The sequence below is a fragment of the Telmatherina bonti genome, assembly GCF_933228915.1.
Source record: "Telmatherina bonti genome assembly, chromosome: 15".
NCBI lineage: Eukaryota > Metazoa > Chordata > Actinopteri > Atheriniformes > Telmatherinidae > Telmatherina > Telmatherina bonti.
In genome coordinates this window covers 13,771,152-13,788,578 of record NC_136613.1, presented here as the reverse complement: position 1 = coordinate 13,788,578, position 17,427 = coordinate 13,771,152, and the positions used below count along the sequence as shown (strand labels likewise).

General features: G+C 39.1%; 1 protein-coding gene across 1 annotated transcript in view; it reads left to right on the top strand.

Annotated features, from left to right (window-relative positions):
- clybl (citrate lyase beta like) overlaps nt 1-17,427 on the top strand; it is a gene marked incomplete at its 5' end in the record, with an annotated part of 71,704 nt that overhangs the window by 19,533 nt on the left and 34,744 nt on the right. The gene's annotated exons all lie outside the window — the stretch shown is intronic.

Genomic DNA, 17,427 nt, shown 5'->3' with positions numbered 1-17,427 from the left:
CATTGTGGTGGACGACAGAGAGCTTACAACACCTGCCAAAGACAGATTCCTCACCGATTCTTGCCTGCAGTCAGCCTGCAGAACAACAGCAGCATGTAACAGGAGTGCTTGTTTGCACTCAAACAGTACAAAGACTTGAGCATTGCATTGCAAAGCATTGAGGGTAGCTCTGACTAGAGCACACATGCAAGCATGGCTGCCATTCGGAAAAGAGCACTGCAGGTGGACCTTGCATGACAGGGGCAATGTGGTCTTTACTGATGAGTCTCATTTCTGTGTAGACTTCTTGGGCAGGTGCAGGATAGTCTGGAGACATTGTGCAGCATGACAAATTTGGGGAAGCTTCAGTCATGGTGTGGGGAGGAATTCTCGTTGAGAGGCAGGACAGATCTTGTGGTCATTGAAAGCCGTGGCCTAACTGGACAGAGATGCAGGGATGAAATCCTAAGGCCTGTTGTTCGACCTTATGCAGGGGCAATGTGGCCAGATTTCCTGCTGATGGATGATAATGCCCGGCCACATCAGATAAGGCTGGTTGAGAAATTTGGAGAAAATGGAGTGGCCAGTGTGGTCTCCTGACCTCAACCCAATTGAGCATGTTTAAGCAGAATTGCAGAATTGACTCAGTATGTGTCTGGTCCCTCCAAGAACCCAAGTGGAACTGCACACAGCTTTACAGTAATGTTCACTGCAAGTGTCAGATGCATTTTTGGTCGTTTCTGACATTGTTTGAATCACCAAAGCTCTGAATTAACCACTCTTGTTTTGGTTTCACAGTGGCTTTACTATTGTGTGACAAGTCATTTTGCTCTTTGCTTCAAACAGCCATGTGTGGTGACCATCACAGTCACTGAAGCATGATGATCTTGGTCAAACACATTGCCAATACGTCAAGTTAAAATTTTATACCGAAATTGTGCACGGGAAACAAATGATTTCAGACTTGCTGTCATGGAACTTCTTGATCCACTTCAAAAGTAGACTATTGTATGTTTGTGGTATAATGTAAAAAAAAATAAATAACTGAAAGTGTCTTGCATTTTTAAAGGCATTTTTCATCCTACAAAAAAGGTTTATACTTTTGCCTATCATAAACAGCACTGAGGAAATAACATTTGAAAGCTGTTATTTAGTATACCTTGTTAGATGTTTTCTTTATGTGAAAATGTCCACATGGTTTCGTAAAGTCCATCTCCTCTTAAAGAGTGTAGTATGTGATTTTGAATTTGTAAAGAGTAAAGTTGTTTTAATATTTTTCTCTTAAATCACTTTATGGGTTCCTGCTTGCTGTCAGGGCATTGGGATTTCACAGTAAAAACAGCTACATAACATTGGCAATAAATATAGATTTAATGCAATAAAGGACTCCCAAGTAGACACATATAATAGGTCATTTTGAAGACTTAAATTATATTTGAAATACAGTATCTTAGTCTGTTTTCATGTGTGGCCACACTGCATTGTAGGTTAATATAGAACTAATTGCCTTGATTGGGAATTTCTCATATACGAAAGTAGACAACTGAGAGAGCTGCCAAATGCATGTGCCTACTAATTTATTAAACCTGACACAGCATTCCTTTAGTTGTCAGGAAGGAAGTGGAGTGGGAAGGTCAGGAGGCCTATACAGGAGCTCTTCCCTTTACAAGGCAAAATTCAAAGCATTTCTTCACTCCTCTCCATGCGTTAGCCTACCCTAGTGTAAGCCTGTGCATCCGGTCTCCATTACTGTGTTCCCTTCTAAGAGAATGTGACAGTGATAAGACTCTTTTGAAGTCCAGCTTTACTACGAGACCTTAAGAGAGGGACAAACCCTGCAGCCAGATACTTAACTGGATGGAAAATTCGGGCAGCTTTCTTTAGTTTTCTGAGCTTCGAGATCAAGTTTTAAGGTTCTTGGATAAAGAATAAATCAGAATTTCAACCTCTTTGGAGCATGGTGTGACCTCAGTTAGAATTTCCACAACATATGTTTCAGTAAAATCTTCGTCATTAGGCTACAATCCAGTCAAAACAGTCTGCAGCATGACACCCGTCATACCCCGTGTCAATCAGCAGGCATTTCCAGTAACAATATGCCAACGCCCATTCTGGCCTGTTCAGGAAATCTTTCACTTACTCCAAATGGAATTTTTTTTAATGACTTCCTGTTCCTGATATCTGCTTTCACTACAGTATATTCCAGTAATGGATAAGTTTGACTGTGCCAGCCCTGATTTTGAACCTCCATGTTGTATTTTTTGTTGTATTCAGGAATCACCAGTGACCATTAAACTAATCTAAATAAACAGCCTAGATAAAGTACCCACATTTCTTCTTAAGCTCTTCCTCTTGAAATGTGACATAAAGTTGTATTCATTTGCAAAAAGTAGCACAGGTAACTTCAAGATGACCTACATCCTACTATGATTTCTGACCACCAATACAGCCCCCAGAAGGCATATAAGGGGTGTTTGTGGGGGAGAGAAGAAGTACCAACTTTGGGGTATGTACTTCTTAGCTTCTCCAAAAACAGACAAAAAAAAAAAAAAAAAGCCAGTTAATGGCTTTTTTAGAAGAAGAAAACCTGCCAGCTGTCTGAAGTTTCTTTGGCTCTCAGTTCCATCATTAGGATACACAGTTATATTCATAGCTTATATGATTTGGATGACCTTGTTGTTTTGATGGATCCAATTCTATGTCCATTCACATGTACGCATTTCAGATTTCTGTGGGGTTTTTTTCCTCATCTGCTTGGAACTGACTGACGTCTTGTGCTGCTGAATTAAATTCTTTGTCTGCTGCTGCTGAATTCAATTCTTTGTCTGCTGTTTGGATTTGCTAGTGTACCATGTGGCTAAGAACCTGATAGCAATTCTGCATCTTTAAGTGGCAGCATAGGTGTCAACCAATTAAATTGCATAGCTGATCTTAGATCTAGTCCATTGACTTTGTCGCAACAGTTACGAGTGTCAAGCTGCAGCCTATTCAAAAGCATCACTTTTGAGTGAATCCTGTATAAGGGAAACAAGATGCCTGAAAGAGGTGAGTGCTCATTATTGTTTCTCTACTTTTGGCTATAGAGGGTGGGTATATTCCATCACCAAACTGAGGTTGTTGCCATGGTGTTTAAACTATGTCCAAAAAAAAGCTAAGAATAAATATATGTAACGGAACATAGATTGAAGCTCCAGATCCCAGGTTGTTACTATAAAAAAGAACCATGACATGTAACTTGGTATCCCTTGTAGTATTTTAAAAAATGAATTTATGTAAAACAAAAAAAACAATAGATTGTCAACTAAAATATCTATTTTGGGGAATGTGTTGAGGACTTGAAAACATTGTTCTAATGTGGTCCTGAACTGATTTGATGTCAAACAGATTGAAAATATGGCAATAAGTTTTAGTTTCCATGGTCCTCCCAGAAAGGGAAGGAAGGGGCTCTGGTTTTTGCCCACCCCCACCCACACCACACCCTTATTGGAGCAATAGGCCATGGTAGGGTCTTGCTCTTTCCTGTCGCTTCCCAAATTGTGCTTGTGCTTGTGTTGTTGTTTCAGCCAGTTTCATCAACACAGTCTATGATACTTAATGTGGGTTTGCTATGACTATTAGAAAAAGTATGTCAGCATGACTATTTTAAGTCAGCTGTCTTTGTCAGCTTTGATCTAATTTTTCTACAGTTTTAACATAGTAGAGCTTTGCATTCAGAATTGGTGTCATATGTAAGACAATATCCAAACTTGTAAAGTATTCACAACAAAGTCCAAGTGCCTGAATTAAATACAAGTTAAACTAACAACACATTTGATGGAGCACTTCATATTTATTAACCACTGGTGCAGCTTTTTTCATTTTTTACCTGGAGCAGTGTAATTTTGAAAATTAGTCTGTTAGACTTTTGCCTCAGTTTTATGGAAATTGATGGAATGATCAAAAAGGGGAAATGCCCTTTTTTCATATAGATTGACATGATGGTGTGGTGACTTCAGGTGTGCTTTACAGTGTGGGACCCAGCAGTCTCCTTGGTGGTTTGTATGAACTGAAAGTCCTGTGTGTTGTTATGAGCTATGTCATGACAGATAAAGAAAGTAATGGATGTAAGTGTAAAGTTGATATATTTCTATCAGTTGCGTTGGTACTTTTCAGCTGTGAGCGATGCTGTACACACTCAAGTCAGTTTTAATACCTACTTCATGATTTAAACTCTTCATACAGCTGTCAGTTAGTTTGGTGTAAAAGTGCTGTCTGTGGGCGATCTTAGCTTTTTATTGTGTTAGAGTTTAAATTTGTATTAGCTTTTTTTTTTAAAAATACATTAAATGTATTAATATGATCTTGTAACTTATTTGTGAAACTATCGAAAAACCCCACGAAACTTCACGGCTGTGTTTGGAGAGCTGTTGCTCTTCCTTTGCGCTCACTGACTCATCAGGTGATGTGCTATAGTGAAAGATGCTACAGGAATTCTCTCCATGTGGCACAGCACCTGCAGAACACACTGCTCTGACAAACTCACGGTCCCAGCTTTGTATATGCATCACAGCTTATGGTGCAGGAAATGTGTTGTTAATTAATGATGTGGGTGTGTGTAGGTTTGATGTGGAGAAACTGCTGGAATTGGCCAAAACAAATCCCAAGTTTAATAAATAAATAACTCACTTTACATACTTTATTTACCATTTACAGAAAACATGTGGATAAATAAATAAAGTGGTGCAATTTATTTAAGCAGTTTTATACAGAAAGCAGTTTCTTGTCTCTGTCTTACTTTGATATTAATATTTTAATAAAAACCACAAATTCAATAATCAGTTTAGACAATGTAAAGTCTTGATGTAGAGGTTAAAGGTTAATGCAAAATTTTATAAGTGTAAGTTATTAATTCTTGGTCCTACTGGCTGACTAGAGGCTCTTTCAGCTTACAGTCTTCTGTTTTTTTTGTAGAGTTTCAGGGAGGGGCTGTGGGTGTCTATGGGGGGTTGTGGCCTATATAATACTCCCATGGTTTTGGCTGTCAGATTTTCAAGAAACTTCCTGGTGTGTCAGGATCAGTCAGGCCTAAGCCAGTCTTAATTAAAGGCTTGGGGCTGGGCAAAAGTTGAGGGCAAAAGGCATCCCTGTTGGGTAAAAGAATGAACTTTCTGTCATTAAACCACTATGGGGAGCATCAGCTTTATTACTTCAAATTCCTCCTTCAAAAATCTAACCATTCAGTTCTGACACAGGAATGACGATTTATCTGCATCCATCCCTAAAAGACATGAAAAGAAAGCAGAAGTATGTTAACTTATTTTTTTCTTCTTTCTTTTTTCTAAAATGTGTTTAGTAAATTCATTCACAAACAGCATTATGACAGTCACACATCTGACCATGAAATTTCCTTTCAGTTTTCCGTCTTTATGAGTTTTTCTATAATTGAATTATGTAAAATAACCGTTGCATTTACTGAGGATCTTCCTTGTTTTAGTCACTTTCCTCACTTAGTTTTCCAGGACAGAGGTTTGAATTTAAGAGTAAATTTGACAGTAAATGAAAAATTTTCAAGGGTTTTGCCTGTTTAAGTCATTTAGTGTGAATATTTCAAACTGATGCAGCTGGAAAGGAGATGCAGTAATGATATTCAACCACTTGGGGGCACAGGCAACTTACAGGGAAAATATGAGAGGCTTGGACGTGGAGTGTGACTATTACCCGCATCCAAGTGTGTGTGTGTGTGTGTGTGTGTGTGTGTGTGTGTATGCGCGCACGTTTTTGGCTGGGGGGTGTGTGTGTAAACTAATGAATTGGAATATGATCCAAAAGACTATGCTTGCTCCACAAGAGAAGGAATAAGATAAATACCACAGATGCCCCTTTTTCTTAGTCTGTTTTTTTTCAGTTTTAGTTTCCAAATCCAAATGTCAGTCATAAAACGCATTAATACGTTTTGGTCTCCTGAGTTGATCTATCCTGTACACCCATCTGTCAGACTTGTTTTCTGAAGTTCAATGAGGGATATGGGAGTGTTGTTGTGTCTGAGCCCCGGTTTGTGAACTGGTGGGGGCAAGAGAGCAGTCGAAATACATTTCAAATCGCAGGCCAGATAGCCGAATGATCTGATTTATTTTCTTGTTTACCTTTTTTTTTCTTTCTTCCCTTTTTTCTTTTTCTTTTCCATATCCGTGTCCAGCACTCACCATGTCACAACCTAGAGTAAATAGTTGCATGTTCCACACATTGTTTTTCTCTTAATGCTCATTCATCTGTGGTGCTTCATTCTCTTTATTCCACAAACTTAACAAATGTTTTACCCTTTGACCCCTGTTCCGTCGTTCCCATTCATTTTTCCAATTACAAATTCCTTTACTGCAGTAGATTTTACTAGACACTCCCATATCTTAAAATTAGCAGATATTTATCACATTCAGCTCAGATGTGATGCATAGTTGTTTGCATGCGACATCTTGTAGCAACAATATCTAATGTGTAAATTTTCCTCGGCACCGCTCATGAAAAGTGAGAAGTGTTCTCACCTGACAAACTAATACTGTTAATGCATTCATATCATGGAGGGTTATGTAACAGTACTAACTGAAGAGGAAAGTGCCACCTCCTTGCCAGTCTTAATGCATTCAGGCTCTACAGCATCAGATGGCCCCACTGATCCAGGGGGCTCAAGATGGCAATACTGTTTAGCAGTCCGGATATGTGTGCCCGTCGCCAGGTTATAATATGTGTCTGTGTGCAGCAGTGTTTGTTAGATTAGGTTCAGATGTGTGTGTCCATATGGTTCGATGGCGACACATTCGAGTCCCTCTGGCCTTCCGCCAAATATGTGTAATAGATATAGTGTGTGTGTGTGTTTTTGTGTGTGTGGGGGGGGGGGGGGGGGGTGTTCACACTGAACCATTGCCAAACTTATGTGCGTTTTTCATTGTAGGGTTTGTATCCAAGCAGACCTATTTAGGCCATGTGACTGGTTTGTGTTCATGTGACTACATAGTCACAGTGTGTATCTCGCATCCAGGAAAGGTGAGAGGGTTGGATTAGTTGACCCACGAGAGGGTGTCGAGGCAAGATGGTCCCATGTGTGCTGTTCTTTTTGGATTGCCATTGGTTGAGAGGCTGTTTAAACGTGAACACCAATCAATCCTCCCTGGCTCCCTGTCTCGTTCTTTCTCTCTCTGACACAGAGCTGGTGACGTGAGTTGTGGGGAAGGCTCCCCACCTCTCCTCCCGCCTCTTTTTTTTTTTCTCCTGTGCGCTGTAATCCTGACACCAAAAACCACCCCTAAGAGAACAAGTGTCAGCCTTCAAATGGGCTGCACAGTCAAACTCCCCCCTTTTCCCCCTCTGGTTTAGCATGTTAGAGAGTGTTAATGCTGATGGAGGTGACAATTAACTATACAGTGATCACAGTGATTGTGCCGCCTTACAGCTTCCCTAAAGAGATAAGTAACTGATCTCAACACAACTGCAGATGTATGCATGACAGATATGCACATATCGTCAGATTTATCATGACGAATATATTGTAAGCTTGCCAACCAGATGTTCTAAAAGCCCTCGGTGCTGCATATTTGATTTGCTAATATCAGCAGATTATACATAGTTCTGGTTAAGCTCTACGTCTCTTATAAGTTTGATCACACATTAAACATGAATGTACGATAATTATACATGTCAGATGCTGCACTTTTGGGGGAAAAAAAAACAAAACGTTACCCCTTGGGGAAAAAAGACAAAAAAACTGGACTTACATTTAAAACAGATTAGAGGATGACTACTGGTATATGTGATGGAAGAATGGCCCCCTTCCCAAATGTTTGTGTTGTTTATTTCACCTTCTGGATCAGACTATGCTGGGCATCCATGACTGATTCCACTAAAAACAGCAGAGATGTTTGGAAACACAACCTGAAATATCGACCATGTTGCCTCCCCCACTGTCAGGTTGTGCAACGGGCCAAAATTATTTGCATTAAATAGATGAGAATTTCTCTCATATCCAACCCTGCTGCGGCCAAAGGTTTACTGTCGCAGATGCATGCTCCATCTGGCCCTGTCCTCCTCATCCCAAGTCGTTAACTGTTCTGTTACACCATCATTGTTTGTGCTTGATCAGGGAAAATCTTAGTCAAAGGCTCAAATTTGAGTTATTAATTTCAGTATGAGGTTGGATGTGGGGTCAGTTGACTATGCCTGGTATTATGCTGTCATAACTTTTCCAAACTGAATTTGTCTGTGTTGCTAAGTGACAGGTTTGGAGAGTGCACCCTATCTAGCTGGATAGGTAGGAAAATGATGATCAGCTGATTTGACAACAAACTTCCATGAGAATAATGCTGTGCCGCCAACATTCTTCCTGCCTCTCCACTACCGGCACAAACCCTTCACCCCTCGGCCCAAGGCTGTGATCCTGCATAGCCAGCATAATGAAGCCATATAAGCCTGTTATTTGCTGCTTTACGGCTTGTTTTATGAAGGTGACTTGACAAGCAGCTCCCAGAATGGTTCCTGCCACTTTAACAGACAACATTACCAAAAGAAAAGGAGCAGTGAAGAGGGAGGGCAAGGCAGGCTGGAGAATGTGCTGAGGCCTTTATGTTGGCCCTGCCAGGGCTTTGATAGGTAGAGGTCTGGCTGCAGGCTATCACTGGTACATTTTACGTCTTCCACCTTTTGTCGCGGGGACATTATTGACGTTTGACCTATGTTACTAATCCCACCTCCTCTTCACTAATCAATTCCCACATCGATCCATTAATCAGACAGGGTGATAGCTAGTGAAAGGGCCCATGGGTATGTGTGAAGAATTGTGGGACAGCCCTCGGGCTACTTCGGAGGAAGGCTTACACCTGTGGAGTGCACTGTTAGGAGTTGGCTTAACAAGTAATTCTAGTCCTTAATTTAAGAGGACAAGGAGTCTCCGTTTGCAAAACAATGCATTTTTTTCTTCGTTTGCAATTCATGATATTTGATGTGGCAACATTATATTTTAATATAAACACAACCGTTCTGATCTCATAACCTTATGTTTCTGCAGGATACATTATTAAAGTATGTGTCACCAACTTGCCACCACATATCTATTTCTGATTACACAAATACTTTTTATTTTGATGCATGTATTTATTTTCTACTTTGAGAAAGTTGTTCCCAGCCTAGGGGCTGGATGAAAATTGGCAGGAAACATTCTCATCAACAAAGTGTTTAGTATGACTTATGAATCTTTGGCTCAAATATCAGCAGCGCTGTGTCACTAAAACAAGGATGCTTTTTGAATGAGAGCAAACGTGTTTTTGTCCGTCTGACTGTTTCCATGGAGGTTGGGCAGTAGCATAATTGTGCTTAGGCCCCAAACAGAAAGAGATCAGAGACACAGAGTGCCAACACATCAAAACGGAAGCTGCGGGAGTGGAAACCACCATGCTTTGATTAGGTTTGGTTTAGTTTGGTTTTGGTTTGGTGTGTGCTGTCTAAAGCCACCACCCCAGTTTGTCTCTCCCGTTGCCAAGTTGTTTGCCAAAACAGCAGAAGATTTTGGAAAGAAAGTTAGGAAGAAAAAAGCTGGGTTTTTTTCCTTTTTTGCTGTTTGTTGTTTGGATTTTTTCTTTTTTTTTTTTTTGGCTCACTCACCCCCTCAGCCGACAGTCAGTCAGTTCTTGTGGGTTTAGTGAATTGAGAAGACACTTCTTGTGTGGATTTTTCAATTCTTCATCATGTCATTTGGCTGGGAGTGCTATTGTCCCCTGCCCCCTTTTCTCCCTGCTCCTTCTGCCGAGACGAGTCGTGTCATCCCCTCGTGATCAGCACTTTTGTTGCCTTTGTTTTTGGCCCTACCTCAGAAGTCCATCTTGTCTTTTATGTCCCCTCCTTTCATGCATAAGGGAACAGTTGTGGCCTGTTGTGGGGCTGTTCCACTGCATTTCCACCAGTGGGGTTTCCTTTCATTCTCTTTAAAGTACTACAATGGAGCTCTGAGGGCCAGAATGACCAATGCAGAGCACACAATCCTACAGAGCCCGCTCATTTTGTTTTGCCAGAGTCAATAAAAATGCTAAGTTAAAAGCTAACCCCCTTATGCCCTCCTCAAATTGAGCGACTTGTTTGACCTTTTAAAGCCCTTCTCTTTATGAACTTTTAATGATATATTCATTGATTTTTTTTCTTCTTTGAACTGAAATCCAAACTACATCATTTTGCACACATTTATTGTTGCAATTCTCTTTCTTTTACTTCATTTAACTATCTTGCAGCATGAGTTAAAGAACACTGAATCCAGACACAAATTGATGGATCCTGTAGGTCATGACAGATGGAAGGAAAGGAAACTGCAGCCATCAAAACCAGCTTGTAACTTGATAGCAGACAAAAGCACTTCTGTCCCTTTGCATTCTGACTTTTTCTTGTCCTGAGATCTAGATTGAGACATCTCTGTTCTTTTAAAGAGGAGGTGGATTCAACCAAGTTTGATGTGAAGAGATGAGAGAAAAAAGGGGGGCAGAAAAAAGGGCTGCTGTCGTCCCTGAGCATAACGGCTGAAGCCTTGCAGAAAAGCATTGTGTGCCGATTTGTGAGCTGGTAAAAAGCTGGGGACTTTGAGAAGGATTACAGGTAGACAGACATTGGCTGCTGAAGATAACTGCCATGACTTCATCCTCATTGTGTAGATTAAGGCATAAAACCTACACTAATGAGACTGGAAAGGGAGAGGACCTGGATGGGGGGATGAGTAAAGGGTTTAGTAGATTGTGAGGAATTGTGTCATTGGGATTGACTGAAGAGTGATGTTTGACCTTTAATATGATCTAAAGTTGGGGCATTAAAAAAAGAAAAGAAATATTTATGGCACGTTTCCAGGCTTGAGTTAAAGGAGGTTAAATTGTTCATGAACATTTTTTTTTTTACTAAGGGGGAATAGCTCCTATAAATCTGTGCTCTTGTTCGGTATTGAAGTTTATCTTGAACAACACACCACAATGAGTATAGACATTATCAACAAATAGTAACATGTCTGGCATGCTATTGTCTATGAAATAGAGGCTATCCCCCTCTAAACACTAGAGCCCCCAGCTGATCTAATCTGGAGGGGAACGGATTGCTCATCCTGAGCGCCAACTTGCTGGAGGGCAAGCAAAAGAAGCAGGGGGCAGAGGAGTAGAAGAAAAGTGTTTGATTCTTTCCTTTCCCTGTCTTGGGTGTCTCTGGTTAATTTTTCAACATTTTCGACCATCCAGTTGTGTCCTCAGTCCTGAGGCGGTGTAGAAAAAAACAGAAGAAGAAAACATACACATTACAGCATCATGCTGGGAAGAGGGCTATGTGTGTGGAGTGCTTCAGCTCTCTTTTTCATTCTACAAAACAAAGTGTCAGACAGGCAGGTACGTGATGCTAGGTAAATATTGATGACTTTTTGACCATTTTATTTCCCCACCCGCAGTCAGCTTTCTGCAGGCGGAGGGCTTGTTGATGCTTCAGCAACATCGATTTCCTCCCTACTCTTTATTCATCTTTTATTTTGACAAAATTTAATCTAAATTCTTAAGCACCACAGACCACATAATGTGGCATACATAATAAGACATAGCTGATTATTGTGGGGTAGAAATACAGATGTTTAATTTTGTGCATTTTAGACACAGCTTCTGCCTGCACCGCCATGCTGGAGATAATTGTAGAAATCTACATATTGAGAGGGTGCTGTCATCAGGGTCTGGTTTTGAGTGGGCCTCTTGTTATCTGCTGTAATTCATGTAGTAGGATGAATATTACTACCTGAATTAGGCTATTATGTGTTATGTGGAGGCCAGTAGAGTTACAAGAAACGGTGATCATCATGTCATGATAATGTAACAATTACTACAAGCTGCCTATAATAAAAAAAAAATTGCCTGCCTGACCATAGTAACCAGTGGCTTTAAACTGTACTGTGTCACAGTGACAACATCATGGTGTAATGTCAGCCACCGTATAAACAATACCTCTCTAATGCTGTGCAGGTCTTTGCTGTTTGACAGAAGAATGGGAAAATGATGGAAATGCGCGTAAGGAATGCAGTAACCTGAAAGAAGAGAGGATAAGAGGTATTGTTCAGAGATATGTGGTTCAAAGTGGGTTATTGTAGTTGGACTGTACAAAGATGTTGACAGCTCATCAAAGGGTTTTTTTGTTGAATTGAAGTCCTATTGATAGTTCTATACCTGTTGTGGTATTATCCCTTACAGCATCTACAAAAAAAAAAAAAAAAAAAAACCACACATGGAAATTACTGCTCATCTACCATGGAAAGCTGTCACATAGAGTAAAATTACCATATGGAAATTTACAATAAACCCTTAGATTAATGCCCCTTCACCTACTTGACCACCTCTTAACAAATTTTAGCCCCCTTTCTCCCTTGCCCCAATACTACCACATACAAACACATACAAACCCCCTTTAGTACCACCAGGTCTGGGTCTGCTACAGTCTCTCTGCTAATAAGAACCAGTCCTGTCCAACACCATAACCCCACTTACTCACAATTACCTCTGATCTCACACCAGTAAACAGAGGGACTGTGACCAAATCCATGCACTTTACAGCTATGTGCTGGCCACACAACCCTGTATTATTGTAATCCTTGATGTAAAACATACAAAGGGAACAAATAGAAACATATGATGCCTCTGGACCAAGAGCTCTGGGGTCTCCCTGATGCTAACTACCCACAGGGGTTGTATTCCACAGGATACTACATATCTTTAGTGTTTTTTTTTAATTTATTTATTTATTTATTTTCTATTCACATTTGCCTTTTTGATCTGATTATTGGACCAACATTAACACCAGTGGTAATGTTTGATATTTGACCCATAAACCTACATATTAGCTGAGTGGATAACTTAAATGAAGCTTCTATCACTGCTGGTTGTTCCTCTTGGGCTGTGTTGTTTACCGTGATATGGAGGCTCATAATAAAATATTTATATAAACTAAAAACAGGAATCTATTAATAATAATAATTTTGAAATAATCATGAAAAAGAGGTACTTTTTAAACTGTAGAAAAAACTATTACAATACTCCCCCAGTGTGACATATACTGTAATGTAACCGCTTCATTACCAGAACTTATTTTGAATATAATGACCAGGCCCACATTTTCACATGTCCTTTCCTTAACATAAAAGCTATTTTATCATGCTAGTAACATTCGTCCTTTTGCGACCCCCCTACACTCCTTGCATCCCACCACCTACATCACTGTACCTCCCCTTTTTACATGACATTTTTTATGTCAGTTTTTTTTTTTTTTTTTTAATAATTTCATCTCTTTCAGCTTCCCTCCTGTTTTTGTACCTACAATTAGCTCAACCTATTTTTTCTTTTTCTTAACTGGGCTATGGTCTGTATGAATTTAGGTAAAGACCTTCCCATCAACTTCCCAAGCCTTTTGTAAATTGGCTTTCTGCCTGGAAGAATTAAAGTGCTTGAAGCTTTCTGAATTGGTTTTAACTGCCTACTACCACTGCAACCTCTCTGTGTAGATTAGGCCTTATTGGGACTGGAGGGCATGTGGAAGTGTAGTTGAAAGGATTAAGTGGCTATTGAAGTCACTTAAGCTTCTTTAAGAGAGTAAAAGACAAGAAAAGAGAATAACTTAGCCCCTTCTTTTAACAGAGGGGATGTTCCCTTTCTTGCTTGCTTTCTCATGCTCTATTGGCAAAGGACACTATCTCCCTATAAAACTATTGATAGTATTGATATCAAGCACATCAAAATTACTGGGAAAAACTGAGCAAAAAGACAACCAAGCATTGACATCAAAGCAAGACGATTAAAACCGCAATCAATGAAATGGATATGTAACAAAAACACAAGAACAGCTCTTTAGAGCTTTACTTTGGAGTAGGGCTGGGCGATATGACAATATATATCGTTTGGACGATAGAAAATATCTATTGTTTCATATGAGGCTCTATCGTTTACACCACAATAAGGTGCTTTACTGCAGTCTTTTATGTCAAGATGCACTTTACCGCATGCACGCTGCAATATATAAACAAACATGGAGGAACACGGTAGCAGACGTGTTTTAGAGCAGGATAATTCACTAAAAGATGACCAGCCAACCCAAACCGATGAGCTTGTTCCTAAAAGAGGGGCAATTTCTGCCGCATGGATGTGGTTTGGATATAAAAAAGACCGGCATGGAACCGACAACAGACTAACTCCCAGTCCCAACAATGGACTCCGACACGACTAACTCATTTTGTCACCTGCGCAAGAATCAGGATAAAGAATAGAGAATAGAGTCAACGAGCAAAAGGTGCAAAAGCAGCGTCAAGTGATGGTGAAAGTGCTCATAATAAACTCCAGACGCAAACCCTGCAACAGGCGTTTAACTGTGAAACCTCATATGGTCTTAGTTCCCTCAGATGGAAGGAGATCACTGCTGCCGTTGCCAAGCACATCTGACAACTGATGACTGACACAAAATTACACAAACAATTTTAGACTGGTATGTATATCGTTATTGGGATATAAAATGAGCTATATCGGGGATATGAGATTTTGGTCATATCACCCAGCCCTACTTTGGAGTGTATGCTAATTTTTTCCAATTCAAGCAAAGCACACAAACAAGGTGTTTGTCCCTCATCACTGTGGGACAAAATCCATGTGAGCTAACAGCCAAAGAATAGCCAAAAACTAACCAAAAAAAGAAGAAAAAAAAACAAAAAAACACAAAGTTGTAAAGCATGCCTTACTTTTGGGATTTTGTGGTCAAAAAATTTATTCCAGCTCAAAATAACTCTGCTAATGTGTTCTCTTATGATCCTGCCTCTATTTGAAATGAATGATATAGGTCCTGGTAGTTTACATGAAGATGAAGGGGGTTTTGTAGTGAAGTATTCACTCTATGATCCACTCATGATGTTTACTTCTTCCTGGATCCTCATGTTGTTTCTAAAGAAGGCCAATTGTTTCCTGAGATATTCACCTGTAGCTTCTATTAAAGTGTTTGTAAATCTGCTCAGGTGTACTTCACTTCATTTTTAGCTTCTGTTTCCGCCTAGTTTCTCATCAGACATTACTACAGTATTTCCTAGATTAATTGGGTTCTTATTTTCTGGTTCTTAAAACATTGTATTTTTTTTCTTGTTTGTTTTTTTTTTTTAAAGGAGGTAACTACAGTAGATTATGTGCTTTGTTCATGGTGAATTAATTCTATAACAGTAACATATATCTGGATTCATTTTGTTGTAATCTCATGTCTTGGCCTTCCTTTGAGACCATTATTATACATACAGCCTTTGTATTGTGGAGACATACTTTATGTATTTTGGATATTTCAGACGGGGCGTGGAAAGAAAAGGCATCATGAAAAAGTGGTTAAGCTTTAATGATTATATAGGAAAGTTCAAACACAGCAAGCTTAACAAGGGAGTATAATTACTGATGATTGCATACTTTTTTATAAACATTGACCGTATTTATTGTTGATAAAGTAGTGCTAAATCTACGTCCTGATCCATTCACAGTGATTTTTTTTTTTTAAGATTTCAACCACTCTTCTTTCTTTATGCTTTCAATTTTTCCAGATTTTGCTTTCCCAATTTACTTCATGTCATCAGGGAAGTAAGGCAGATCATACTAACATGATTTCGCTTGCTGGGACATAAAGCATTTGCTTTATAAAAAATTAGAAAAAAAAGTAAAACTGTGTATTTACACAGTTTTACTTTTTTTCTATTTTTTTTTTTTTTTTAATTTATCAACAAATGATTTTTCTCTCTATTATTCCTTATTCTTATTCTCCTCCATTTTGTCCTTGATTTTCCCTCAAACCATTGCTGTATGCCAATCAAGTTTGAGCATTAGATATGTTCTTCCTGTTTATGAATTCCAGCTGTTGTATAAAAGTACTTCCTCTATTTTATTTAACAATTGCAATACAACAAAAGTTGTATGCTGTTGAGAAACCCATATTTGGCAGAGCATGAAACATTGTAGTGACTTAATATTCATCCCTGTTAAATCTACAAAGTTTAAATTAAATGTTTACTCAGACTTTTCTAATCATCTCACAAATGAAGGTTTGGCCACAAACAGTTATGCAGAGGAACCTGTTCTCTTTACAATTGTTTGTTGTCAAATCAACAGTGGCAAAATGTGACAGAAAAACATTTTAACTCATGCAGATATTTTGAGGTAACGACTGTCAACAAGCTGATGTATAGACAGGAAACAGACTGAGGAAAATGAGCCTGAAGATGTTCAGGAAAATGTATGGATAAGTTGGTATTTTATGCAATTGATGCTGACACTTTTCAGTGGGAGACTTTCTGCTGAAGATGTGCTCTCTTGGGTGGAAATAAGAGGCAGGTGGTGCAGGGGAACATCTGTCCAGAACACACACAAGAGAGGACGTGTTAGAAAAATTGGGCTGTGGAAGTAACTGTGATCTCATTACGACATGTTGAGAAAGAAGATGAAGCTTCTTGTTATGCTGATATTTGTACTGCACACATCTGAACTTATAGTCCCTATATTCATACATTATCTCTCCCACAATTCTTCCAGCGATTTTAACAGCGGCCACAATCTCCCAAAAAAAATATCCGGAGTAAATAATGCACACATATTTATTCACACATGGTACCACTTCAGAACATTTCTAGACCATTTTACGGGTCCATTGCATGTGTAAAAACAGCTGTGTAACAATTGGATACTTTTTTCAACGTTCTAACCAACGAAGCTGCAAACCTACTTAATTAGTTATAGTAATATTCTTTCGTGAGGTTGCTTTTATGTAAAATAAGAAGAGTTAAATATTAAATAAATATTTTGAGCAATTTTACAATACGCTAATATTTTATCATCTTAGATTTGTAAAAATGCAATGTTTAACTGCAAAATAGAATCTAATGATCCCCCAATTACTGTTAACTTATGAGAAAGTTTATGTTTCTGAGGCTTATTTTGGCCTTAGAGGCAGTACAAATAGTAAACTCTGAATCATCTCATCTCACAGAGAAAAAAACATCTGTGTTGACAATGTGTTAACGTCTGCGTGGCTCTGGTGTGAACCCAAGTGAACCATCACCACCGCATGCGTAAATGTGACTGACATTTACTCATGTGGAGTATGTGTGTAAATGGATATAAATAGTTTGGATTAAAGATTTACTGTATCAGTCCAAGCTAATATATTGCTTAAATGCTGCATCTCTTTTGCAGTTCATTGTATAATTGGACACTGAACAGTCACAAAGTATCTACGTTTACACTTCCAGCATCTTTCAGCATCATGCGGAAACGATACATTTGTGATTGGGGATTTGTCCATAAATGTTAATACTGACACAGGTTTTTGTCTCTGAAATGGTCACAAATATCTGTTTGTTTTTTTTCCTTCCCCGTGACTTAGGCTAAAAGAACTACTGAGATCCATACTCTTTTACTTTCTACC